Raw genomic sequence first — 13,228 nt, 5'->3', positions numbered from 1 at the left:
GAGCGACGGCTAAAACCTTCCGAAGGTCACTCAGGAGGGTGACCTTGACAACATATGTCAAGGTCAAGGTCATCGGAGGGTGGTCCCTATTACTGTATAATTACCAAAGACTCTATATATATATATGTATTCAACGCTTTGGGTAGTAAAATATATAAATGCATTCTATGTTGTGCGCAGTAAAAGTGATAACAATAAAATGATTTCTGCGCTGTGCGCAGTAAGTAGTAACAAAGTGTATTCTGCGTTGTGCGCAGTAAGTGGTAACAAAGTGCATTCTGCGCTGTGCGCAGTAAATGATCGTAAAATGCAGTCTGCGCTGTGCGCAGTAAGTGATAACAAAGTGCATTCTGCGCTGTGCGCAGTAAGTGATGCGCTGTGCGCAGTATAAGTGATAACAAAGTGCATTCTGCGCCTTGTTCTGCGCTGTACGCAATAAATTATAATACAATGCATTCTGCGCTGTTTTCGTAGTAATTAGTGTTACAAAAGTAGGTACATTCTACGCACATGGTACAATGTTTCAATTTCTCCCTTTATGTGAAATACTCAATGACCTATATATTCCATCGTCACGGATTAGGTATGTGCAATTATTTTATTTATTCGTAATAAAATCCTGGCAAATACGTTACAGTATTATTTCTCAGGAGTGGCAGTCTTAGGTGGCCTTTATATGCTGTTGGTGGTTACAACGGTTGGTGTTTCCTTGATGCAATGGGATCCGACAACATGTCAGTGGAGTTCGATATGTCCTACGTTCATACAAAGGTCTACAATCAGTGTGACTGTGTTTAATCGTAAGTAAGTCTTTACAGATGTAAATGATCAAATTTGCATGTCATATCCCGTTTTTAATCATTTTCATTTCGTTTTTAGTGTGTTTTTGTATGAATATATTTTATTAATTTTAAATCTTATTCATTATTAAGTTTATTTCTTGTTTCTCTTTATATTGTTTATTTACATCTCGTCTAAAAAGACGTTTCAACTCATTATTAACCGGTTATAACCGGTTGATTTAATTAGGGGAGATAAAAGATTTTAAGACTCCAATGAAAACTATGTTTTAAGTGCAACAAAAAATTGAGAAACAGTTTAGTAGATCGAAAATTTGTGTACTTGGAAATACACAGAAATATTATTAGGCTACCAAGATTCAGTTCAGTAGATCGTATATGGCTTTTTTTCTAAATAATTGTATATCAAAACGGTCTTGTCTTTCTTTATATTTTTTTTAAATACACTCCGCCAAATAATTAAGGGATCAAGAAAAAGTGTCTAAAAAATAAGCAATTTTAAACAGCTGTAACTTTAATTGTTTTAGAAAATGGGAATCCAAATCTAAAAAGAAACAGTTTTAAAGCTTAAAATGTTTACTTTCGACAGAAAATTTTCCATTTCGTCAAGCTTGTCGTTTTCTTTAAAATTATTATAATTAAAGAAAGTAAAAAATAGCTGCGATTTTTTGAAAGTAGAGATTAAACGTTTCAAGCTTTAAAAGTTTTTTTAGATTTCCCTTAATTATTTGGTAGAATGTAATTTTGCTGCAATTTTTTATGGTGTTTTGGTAATTATACAGTTTAGGGGCCTCACCTCAAATATCGATGAACTTATGCTCAATCAACGCGTTTTTGCACGAAACGAAAGAATCTGGCAGAAAAAAGTGTCGCTCTGCCCCGCGACGCGAGATATTAAACGTTAAAGTTGACAGAAATCAGGTTATGATTCCTGTCATACCGACGACATGTAGCGACTACGAACATGCCCTACAGCCATATGCGCATGCTCAGTGGCCGCACGCGCATGCAGAAGATCACGTGACAACTGTCTTTGGTTGGTAAGTCAGAAGTGTAACATAATTCGAAATGATATTCTTTCGGCGTATAGATTAGTGACGCTTTAAAAGTATTTAAATGTTTAAAACGCGTCAACTAACCTATGTAGATTAGTAACGCGCTTTAAAAATATTTAACTGTTTAATAATTTTCGTTAAAGCAGGGCACACACACACGCGTGTGTATGTCCTGCTTTATAGAAGTTGTGATTTTCGTTAAAGCAGGGCACACACACACGTGTGTATGTCCTAGCTGTTTTATAGAAGTTCTGATTTTCGTTAAAGCAGGGCACACACACATGTGTGTATGTTCTGCTTTATAGAAGTGATTTTCGTTAAAGCAGGGCACACACACACGTGTGTATGTCCTGCTTTATAGAAGTTGCGATTTTTGATATATGCCCTGCTTTAACGAAAATCACAACTTCTATAAAGCAGGACATACACACGTGTATGTGTGCCCTGCTTTAACGAAAATTACAACTTCTATAAAGCAATAAAGCAGGACATACACACGCGTATGTGTGCCCTGCTTTAACGAAAATTACTTCTATAAAGCAGAACATACACACGTGTGTGTGTGCCCTGTTTTAACGAAAATCACAACTTCTATAAAGCAGGACATACACACGTGTGTGTGTGTGCCCTGGTTTAACGAAAATCACAACTTCTATAAAACAGGACATACACACGTGTGTGTGTGCCCTGCTTTAACGAAAATTACAACTTCTATAAAGCAGGACATACACACGTGTGTGTGTGTGCCCTGCTTTAACGAAAATCACAACTTCTATAAAACAGGACATACACACTGTGTGTGTGCCCTGCTTTAACGAAAATCACAACTTTTATAAAGCAGAGGACATACACACGTGTGTGTGTGCCCTGCTTTAACGAAAATCACAATTTCTATAAAGCAGGACATACACACGTGTGTGTGTGTGCCCTGCTTTAACGAAAATCATTAAACAGTTAAATACTTTTAAAGCGCGTTACTAATCTATATAGGTTAGTTGACGCGCTTTAAACACTTAAATACTTTTAAAGCGTCACTAATCTATACGCCGAAAGAATATCATTTCGAATTATGTTACACTTCTGACTTACCAACCAAACAGTTGTCACGTGATCTGTTGCATGCGCGTGCGGCCACTGAGCATGCGTATATGGCTGTAGGGCATGTTCGTAGTCGCTACATGTCGTCGGTATGACAATCATAACCTGATTTCTGTTAACTTTAACGTTTAATATCTCGCGTCGCGGGGCAGAGCGACACTTTTTTCTGCCAGATTCTTTTGTTTCGTGCAAAAACGCGTCGATTGAGCATAAGTTCATCGATATTTGAGGTGACGCCCCTAAACTGTATAATTACCGGTGTTTTAAATTATTATATACCGTAGACAAAAAGAGATTAGTTTCTATTTAAATACTGCAGAATGCATGTTACGATCCCATACGAACAAATGGACACCGTGCGCGCCTATGTTGAAGAGGCGAGGTAGTGTAGGCGTAAAAGGCTCTTAGTGCCTTTTCATGCTGACGCTCGACGCTCATTTTCAGCGGCAAGAAGGTCGCATGACCACAATTGACGCCGGCGTCAATTGAAATTCATGAAAACGAAAACAGCGTCAAAATTTCGGCGTCTTCGCGCTGCTTTGGCTTTGACGCTTGAAGTTGGAAAAATTTCTGCCCAAGATCTTGACGCTGGCATCATAGTGATGTCACGTGACGTCGCTCAACGCTGTTTTTCAGCGTCCCATGAATTGGCACCTTTACAGACAGGACGCGTCAAGCGTCAAGCAGCGAGCAGCAGCCAATCAGCGAGGCGATATTTTCTACGCCACTGCTGACGCGTCGCCCAACCTCAACTCTGTTGGATTTTGATGCTAGCAGCAAGCAGCAGCAAGCGTCTTCGGTTCGAAAGGCAAAATGGAAGAATCAGATTATTATGTAAATAAATACGTTTTATATAATTTTATATAATTCTTTCAGATTTGAAAAAATATTAAGAAATATATGTGAGAGATTGAATGAAATATGCTTCGAGGAACTTCTCATCAGCGAAGTGTCAAGGAGACGCGAGCTGTGGGATCCTTCAATAGAACTTAAATTAAGAACACCTGCAATAACTGCAAAATCGTGGGCTGCTATCGACAAGGCTTTAGGTACGTTTAATTAAAGTTCTTGCTCCGCCATACATTCATATATATTCATATAATGATCTTCCTACGTAGGCATTTTACCAGGCACAGCAAAAAAACGCTGGAAGACGTTGCGTGACGTCTATGCACGCAAACTAGCAGAGGAAAAAAAGTATCTTCCATCAGGGAGTGGTGCTTCTCAGACGTCAACTGTAAAATGGAAATATTTAGCTTCCCTCGACTTTTTGAAGCCAACTATCGGTTATCGGAAGTAATAAACGCATTTTTTTGTTTCTTTTATTATGTTCTCTACAAATATTCATATTTTCTATTTTTTAGAACTTCCACGAATATAATCTTGTCGCAACCTTCCTCATCAAATACGTCTGTAATGGATAATAATGACGGTCATCAATCTAGATGCTCGACACCGCATTCTGATGCCTCGTCAATACAATCAGCGCAGACAGTTGCAAAAACTTTTTTTTTTTTTTTACAGATTGTGCAAGTATATATATTAACCTAGCATATTTATTTAAGGATTAAAGAAACGTCGATTGAGCAGCACTGGATCCTCGGACACTGCAGTGTCCCAGATAACAAAATCCCCGCAAAGTGAGCTCACGACGCGTGCACGATCGTGCGGATAATTTACACGGCGTAAACTCATGGTGCTAGATAGATGCGTCCTCAAATGATGCTCATATGACTCGCACGCGTGAGTGCCGCATGCATGCGGGTCATATGAGCATCAATTGCTCTCACCTTGTACCCTACTTTTGTATATGTAATATGTACTATTGCAGTTATAAAAACGTTAAATTAAAGAAGACCAAATATATATTTATTTATAAACATTTTTATTTTAAAATTTGCACACACGTGAGTGCCGCATGCGTGCGGCTCGTATGAGCATCAATTGCTCTCACATATATTATACATATATTATACATACATATATACGCTCTCTAGATATACGCTCTCATACATTTTATAAAGTTGAAACTCAAGGAAATCATATCTCGATACGACAGCAATTGAAACCGACAAGTTTAAAGGACCTCGCACCAAACCACGGAATGTCTCATAACATAATGAAGACAATGATGGACCTCGAATCTGAACTACCAGAGTATGTAGGAGACGACTATTAATTTCTTTATCATACTATCATGTTTTTTTTTCCAATTCTAAGAATTTGGTGTTACGCATTAAGTGTGTGCTAATCGAATTTCGAAGCAATAACCTACTTATAAATTCATTTCTTTAAACTCGACAATAATACCTGTTCCATCACTTATTTAGGAATTACAATTGTATATAGTAAAAGGAAAGAAAAAGGAATTACATTTTGTACATAGTATAGGCTACATTATCATTATGTTTCGTTTTCTATTCAGTCCACAGACATTTCATACGTCATCATCCGCCGGAGAGATCCACTCAAAGGGAATAAGTCGAAATTAAAACATATCTTTATATTTTTATACAAGCAGAATACATATTTATATCGTTCTTATGAAATATATATATTATTCAGGACACATAATGTATATACTGTAATAAAATAAGAACACCAATTGATTAAAAAGAAGTAGATTATTTATTCATATATGAGAATACGTCTGACTTCCATAATAGCTGTAAGATGACTTAATTAAGCTAAAACTTAGGTAATTGAAGTACGTTGCTATATGTAACAAAAGATCATCATAGATCTCACGCTTCCAACACACATAAATGCGTGTCACATTTTAACAATATTTACAGCTATCACAGATTTCATTGCCACGGAACTGCATTTTCATGTAAAAATAATTTTCAAATTCTTCGCGAATATTTGCGGCATATCGCGAATGCGCTTGACCGCCTGCACGACCTATCCTAAGGAACGTCGAGGAAGTTTCCATTTGTCGCCATTGTCCTTCAATAATGTTTCCATTTTTAGATATGGAGTCAGAAAATTGTGGAGAACAATATCCAGGCTCTGTTAATAGAAAATTATGGAGCACTACAATTGCTTTTATAATTTTTTCTGCTGTTTCAATAGATGTAATTATAGGTTTTTGGCAAATTCGAAATCTTGCAGCCATGATGCCGAATTTTTTCTACCACTCGTCTAGCTCGACTTAAACTATAATTAAATATTTTCTGTTTTTTAGTTATATTTCTTCCAGGATATGGCCTCAAAGTAAATTTATTCAGCTGAAATGCTTCATCAGCCACAAGCATATATGGCAAAGGTGGTCTGTCAACGGAGTATACTGATGGCATTAGCACATTCAATTCATCCCGATGAAACATTTGGCCCATTACGGAATTCAAAAAAACTCCGCCATCACTACGCCGCGCCGGCCTTGCGCACCAATATCAATAAGCATGAATCTATAGGAGGCCGAGACAATAGCCATGAGCACAATACTGTGAAATCCTTTATAATTGTAGTACGTAGAGCCAGCATGATCTGGACACTGAAAAAACCTTAATTATTAAAGATAAAATAGCACATAAAATCTATTATGTGTCTCGGTCCACAATTTACCTTGATTGCAACGTGTTTACCATCAATTGCGCCAATGCAATGTGGAAAGTTTCACTGTTCTTCAAACTCAGCAGCAATTTTTGTCCAGTTAGCGCTAGAAGGTTGAAATAATTCATCCTGTAACACGTTCCATAGTGCTTCACAGGTTTCCTGTACAATCATTGAGACCGTACTCTGTCCCACTCTATACGCATAAGCCACGGAGTCTCCTGATGATAAGAACCTATCAATGAAGAATTGAACAAGTTAATATGATTTATAATAAAATTTATTTAACATAAAGTTGTTCTAACGTAGCACTGACCGAAGAGTTATATATAATCGATCCCCTTAGCAGAAATTGGTTTCCTGTAATTAGTCACTTGCTTTTCAATTAGCGGTTGCACTCGTTGTAGTAGAGCATTAAACTTTTCCACACTCATACGACAATGTTGAAAATGTGCATCTTGATCACCAAAACGCATTTCATTTATAAGATTGTAGCCATCACCTTGATTAATTCGTTCACGGATTATAGGCCTCACCTAATAACGTCTATTTCTTCTACCACGCCGTTTACGATAAACATATAGTAACGCTAATAGTAGTAATCTTCGTCGTTGATAAAGCTCTGAATATCTATCGTAATTATTCATTTTGTCTAATCAATTTTTGTCAAAATTTTTTAGGTTATAGACGCTTGACGCTGTCGCTTTCGGTGTGAATAGAGACGATGCTCATAGGCTAGCGTTCAGCGCTTGCTGCTCGCTGCTTGACGTTTGACGCGTCCTGTCTGTAAGAGCCTTAAGAGTGATAAACGGTTGTCTTTATGTACTGGTGGTTACAATGCTCCGACTGGCAATACCAATGCTAAAGATTCGACTATGTAAAAAGGTAAAACAGTTATTATATTATACGTTAAAATTGTCAAATTACATATAAATATAATGCAATGTGACAATATAGGTATAATTCTAAAACCAATTATGGTTGTCTAAAAATATGGATTATAGTTGCGCCAAATGAGTGTGCCCCTGGATGCAGTTGGTGTGTGCGTATTAGGTGACCGACTTATGGCTGTGGGAGAATAGACGGTCAGAAATATTTTTATGTAACACGTGCAACATAAAATAGGGTATGCAACTCGTGCGTGAAGTTGAAAATTCCCGGGTGCGGTGACCGCACTTTCCGCAATTCTTCGAGATTCAGTCAATTATTTCCCGAAAAATTGGAAAAATTTCTGATACCGGTTTCCAAAAAATCGGTATCAAAAAATTATCCATAAAAATTATCCATAAAAAAATTCAGCTTGATATCTCAAAGTTTGCGAAAATTGGAGCAATCACATACATTTTTTTTTAACAGATCGGAAACCCCTTTACTATTAGCAATTTTTCTAATTCTATTACACACTATTACATTCTTTAGTTCTTTCTATCCCTATTTCATACATAATTCTTTAAGATTTGGTCAATTATTTCCCAAAAAATTGGAAAAATTTCGGATACCGGTATCCAAAAAGATCGGTAACGAAAAATTATACATTTTATAGTACTCCCCGGAAAATTATATCCCTGTTTGATCTATAAATCTTTAAGATTTAGTCAATTATTTCCCGAAAAATTGTAAAAATTTCTGATACCGGTTTCCAGAAAATCGGTAACAAAAAACTATACACTTTATGGCATTCCCCGGGAAATTCTACCTCTACTTCATACACAATTCTTTGAGATTCGGTCAATTATTTCCCGAAAAATTGGAAAAATTAGAAAAATCAGTTTCCATAAAATCGGCAACGAAAAATTTTATGGCACTCCCCGGGAAATTCTACCCCTATTTCATGTACCCTTGATAAAAATTCGGTCCACTAACGAATGAGTAGTTCGCGGTCAGACAGACAGACAAACAGACAGACAGACGGCCGGTACTTATATATATAGACTAGATTTTTCACCCGCGCTTCGCGCGGGCTCAAAATCTATTTCCCTATCCCCAAACTCACTCATTAATTAGGAGCACCAATAAAACCCCATAAAACACAATTTTCAGTCCCATAGTAGCCATCTCCATAAAATTAGTAATCTTTTGGTACCAATTTCATCAAAATTATCAACAAAAAATTAGAAAAATTTTGGCACCGATTTCAAGAAAATCGATCCATTAATAAAAAATTATCCATTAATAAAAAATTAAACTTATCCTCCAAAAATTTAAAAAATTTTGGCACTGGTTTAAAAAAAATCGGTCAATTAATACTTATTATTTCTTAAAATTTTTATAATTTCCAAACCGGTTTCTAAAAATCGGTAACAAAAAATTATCCATTAAAAAAAATTATCCATAAAAAAATTCAGCTTGATATTTCAAAGTTTGCGGAAATTGGAGCATTACGTATATTTTTTTTAACAGAAATTGTAAACCACTACTATTAGCAATTTTTCTAATTCTATTACATTTTTTAGTTCTTTCTACCTCTATCTACATATATAAGTACCTGACATCTGTATGTCTGTCTGTCTGACCGCAAACTACTTGTTATTTTCCGAAAAATTTGATAAATTTTGTAACCGGTTTCCAAAAACCGGTCTTAATTGCTCGCGACAGTCGCGAATTGAAGTGACTAGTTAATTCCCGAAAAATTTGAAAAATTTCGGATACCGGTTTCCAAAAAGATCGGTAACGAAAAATTATACATCTGAACATATTAGCATCAAAAACTCAAAACCAATCTTTTCTTTGGTTTCTCTACCACTATTTCATAAATAATTCATTTAAATGTGGTTGATTAGATCCAACTTTATACGCAATAAAAGGTTCATATACGAAATTTATGAAAACAAAGCTTCCTCTGTGAGGAACCGGTTTCCAGAAAATCGGTAACAAAAAACTATACACATCATGGCACTCCCCGGGAAATTCTATCCCTATTTCATGTACCCTTGATAAAAATTCGATCCACTAACAAATGAGTAGTTCGCGGTCAGACAGACAAACAGACAGACAGACATTCAGACAGACAGACAGACAAACAGAAGACGGTACTTATATATATAGATGTAATTCTACTCCCGTTAATAATATAATTCTACCTCCGGATAGGGAGGAGGAAATGGGCAGAGTTAAATGGGGAGGGATAATGTTAGGAGGGAAGAGGGTGTATACGTTGGCGTATGCTGATGATGTAGTGCTAATTGCAGAGGACGAAGATCAAATGAGGAACATGTTAGAAAGATTGGAAGGGTACTTAAGTATAGGAAAAGACTGGAGCTGAATGTGGAGAAAATAAAAATAATGAGGTTTAAGAAAGGAGGAGGGAGGGACAGTAAAAGAAGATGAAGATGGGAAGCAAAAGAATTAGGGGAGGTTAAGGAATTTCGGTATCTGGGTTACGTGTTTCAAAGGAACGGAGGACAGGAAGCGCAGGTGAAGGAAAGAATTAAGAAGGTGGCTGCGGTGATGGGAAAGGTATGGGGGATAGGGAAGAGAAGATTTGGGAAAGACTGGGGAAAAAGATTGTGGCTGTTTGATAGACTGATGTGGACGGTGATGGGATATGGGGCGGAAATATGGGGATGGAGAGAGAAGGAGAGAATGGAAAGATTGGAGGAAAGGTATATCAGATGAGTTTTGGAAGTAGACGGAAGAACGCCATGGTACCTTGTTAGAGAGGAGCTGCGAAGGAAGAAGTTAAGAGGGAGAACGGAGATGAGGGCATGGAGATTCGAGAAAAAGTTAGAGGAAGGAAAAGGAAGTGAGCTGGCGAGGCTATGTTGGGAAGAGTTTAAAAGAAGGGAGAAGAAAGGGAGAAAAGGATCAAGCTGGGAACGGGAGAGAGGAAGTTTCTTGAAAGACAGGGGAGTGGGGCTGAAAGAACTGAAAAGTCTGAGAGAGGGTGGAGAAGAATGGTATCGAAAACTAATTGGAGGAAATAAGGAGAAGCAAAGGAAAGAGAGATGGGAGAAAATCGAGGAATCGGAATATAATAGATGGTACAAGGTAATAAAAGGAGAGGGCATTCCGGGATATCTGAAGAAGGGTTGGGCAGAGAGTAGGTGGAGAAGGATGGCGAGGTTTAGAGAATGAGATGAGAGAGAGCAGATACTGGGAAGGAGAAGAGAAGAAGAAATGTAGGATGTGTGAATATAGGGAGGAAACGTGGGATCATGTATGGGAAGAATGTAGAAGATGGAAATTAGGAAGCGGAAGTTGGCAGGAAGCGGTAGGGTGGGTGCTAGATGAGGAACGGGTAGGTGAGGAATGGATGATGAAAATAGAGGGGGAAAGAATGGAAGAAAAAGGGGAGGTTGAGGAATAAGAAGGAATAGGGAAAGGGTAAAAGGGAGAAGGGGAAGGAGGAAGAGAGAGAGAAAAATAGAGAAAAAGAGAGGAGAATAATATAAAGTACATGTTAAGATAATCCAGGATGGAGTGCAAGGGGAAAAGAATAATAGAAGCGGTGGAAGAGATTGTGGAAGAAAAAGTAAAGAAGATGCTGAGGGAGATGAAAGAGGATAGTAAAAGGAAGGATGAGAAGATAGAGGAGCTGAAGAGACTGAAAAGAAAGATGGAAAGAATGGAGCAAAGTGGAGGTAAAAGAAAGAGGGATGATAGTGAAGAGAGGGCAGGGAAGAAGAAATGGTGGGCAGGGGAAGAAGGAAGGAACGATGAAGAAATGAGAAAGAAAAATGTGATAATAAGGATTGAGAAGCAGAAATGGGAAAAGAAGGAATCAAATTGGGAGAAGGTAAAGGAGCTATTCACAGAAGGTTTGAAGGTGAAGGTGGAGATAAGAGAGGTGAGAGTGATTGGCCAGAGAGGAGCCTGGTTGACGATATTAGTGAAGCTAAGGAATGAAGAGAAATGGCGGGTGCTGGAGGCAAGGAGGAGAGCAGGGAACAGTATAGGAGTGAAGATGGATGAGGACAAGACGATGGAGAGGAGGGATAGGGAGAGAGAAGAGAAAGAAAGAAGACTAGAAAGGAGGAGGGAAGATTGCAGGAGCGCAGGAAGATCCGAGGATGATGAGATCACCAGAGAGATGGAGGAGAAGCTCCTCATGAACTCTGACGAGGAAAAGGAGGATAAGAGAAAAAGAGAGTAGGCCAAGTAGGGAGGAGCCGTGACAAGAGGGAGGAAGGCAGAAGAACACAACTCGGAGGAAGCAGAGGAAGAGGAAGAGGGGCGAAGAGGGGTACGGGGAGGAAGAGGGAAAATAATAATTGTGAGGTCGCAAATGGCCAGGTAATACGAGGATGTGTTGTAAGAGGTTTGGGTACGTTCCTCACAAAAACGCCTTGTAAACCCTACGGGGAAAGGCAATAAACTAATCCTACATATTAAAAATGTCATGATAAAATTTAAAATATCTCAGGAAATTCTTAACGAAAGAGAGCTTTATTATAACGTTTTAAAAACGTCTCGACAAAAGCTATAAGAATATGACCGGTATTCATAGTCGGTTCTTATATTTAAGACCGTCTTAAGTACAATCTTAAGATGTTATGAACCAATCACCGTATTAAAATCTTAAGACATTACTTAAGACAGTCTTGAAATAAGATCCGACTATGAATACCAGCCTATGACATAAAAAATAGGGGTCCCGGTTTAGAGAATTCAATGTGACCTTGATGTGACTTTTCTAAAACTGTTCAAGGTCAAACCAATATCACCACATCAAGAGACACGGTAGTGTCTCGTGCCAAGTACATGCAAAGCGAGACCGCACCGTGACTCTTTTACGCGAACGCACAAGTTGCAAGTACCCGAGATTTTGAGATCTCAATAACGAATGAACGGATCAAGTTCTAAGTAGGATTGATCGATAGCTTCGGTTTGAATTATGTAATAAAAGTGTTTTTATTTTTCCGTTACGTGCTCTACGAGCGGAGATATCGCGATTCAAAGTCCAAATTTGTGTGAAAATTAAGAAACGTCGTCGCCCGTCACTTAAGGTGCGATTTCATTGACGCTAGAAACCAGCGGCAGCGTCAAGAAAATGTAGTGGGGGAAGAAGTTCAGACCGTCTCAACTTTTTAACGTACCGCAAAATTCAACGAAACTTCTTCCCCCACTACATTTTCTTGACGCTGCCGCTGGTTTCTAGCGTCAATGAAATCGCACCTTTACACTTCTTTTTCTAACAGATGGCTCTAGAATCAGCGTCACTTTCACTACTTTTTCCTACAGATGGCCCTGGCCTCAACGTCACTTTCACATACATTATTATCATATGTATACGTGTGCGTACTGCGCTCATCAGTGCAGACAGTGCGTTCAGCGCGCTGTCAGTCAGTTATAACTTAGAAATATGTATCGTACGACACCGTGATCTCTCATAAATACCATCGTTTAATTTCGAATTTCGGTTGCGTCACGCAAGGATCGAAGTGTCACAAAATTAGGATGGGCGTCACAAGAGACGAAATATTAGCGGGTCGGATTTATCAGTGACAGCCGTAACCGTCACGTCGTGACAGATAGTGATCATCAATTCATCGAAATGTATATTGACCGCAGGAAGCTGATACCAAGATCTTTAAGAAAAAAGGCGTATCCAAAATTGCATACGTACGTATATGCTGTCTTGTAAAAGAGAGAACGAGAAAGTGATCTGTATACACACGTGACAAGTATTGTTTTTCTGAAAAATCTGTTGTATTTATATGCAAGTATGACAGGCACTATCGCGTAATAAAGATTTTCCCAAAGTATATTAATTACTTTTTA

At 38.0% G+C, this 13,228-nt stretch overlaps 1 protein-coding gene and 1 pseudogene across 29 annotated transcripts in view; both read right to left on the bottom strand.

Moving 5' to 3' along the window:
* LOC139819980 (uncharacterized) overlaps positions 1-13,228 on the bottom strand; it is a 193,547-nt gene that overhangs the window by 164,276 nt on the left and 16,043 nt on the right. The gene's annotated exons all lie outside the window — the stretch shown is intronic.
* LOC139820531 (uncharacterized) lies at positions 4,510-6,714 on the bottom strand (annotated as a pseudogene).

The sequence above is a fragment of the Temnothorax longispinosus genome, chromosome 10 (genome assembly GCF_030848805.1).
Source record: "Temnothorax longispinosus isolate EJ_2023e chromosome 10, Tlon_JGU_v1, whole genome shotgun sequence".
Classification (NCBI taxonomy): domain Eukaryota; kingdom Metazoa; phylum Arthropoda; class Insecta; order Hymenoptera; family Formicidae; genus Temnothorax; species Temnothorax longispinosus.
The sequence above is the reverse complement of the archived record's forward strand: the minus strand, read 5'-3'. Positions and strand labels throughout refer to the sequence as shown.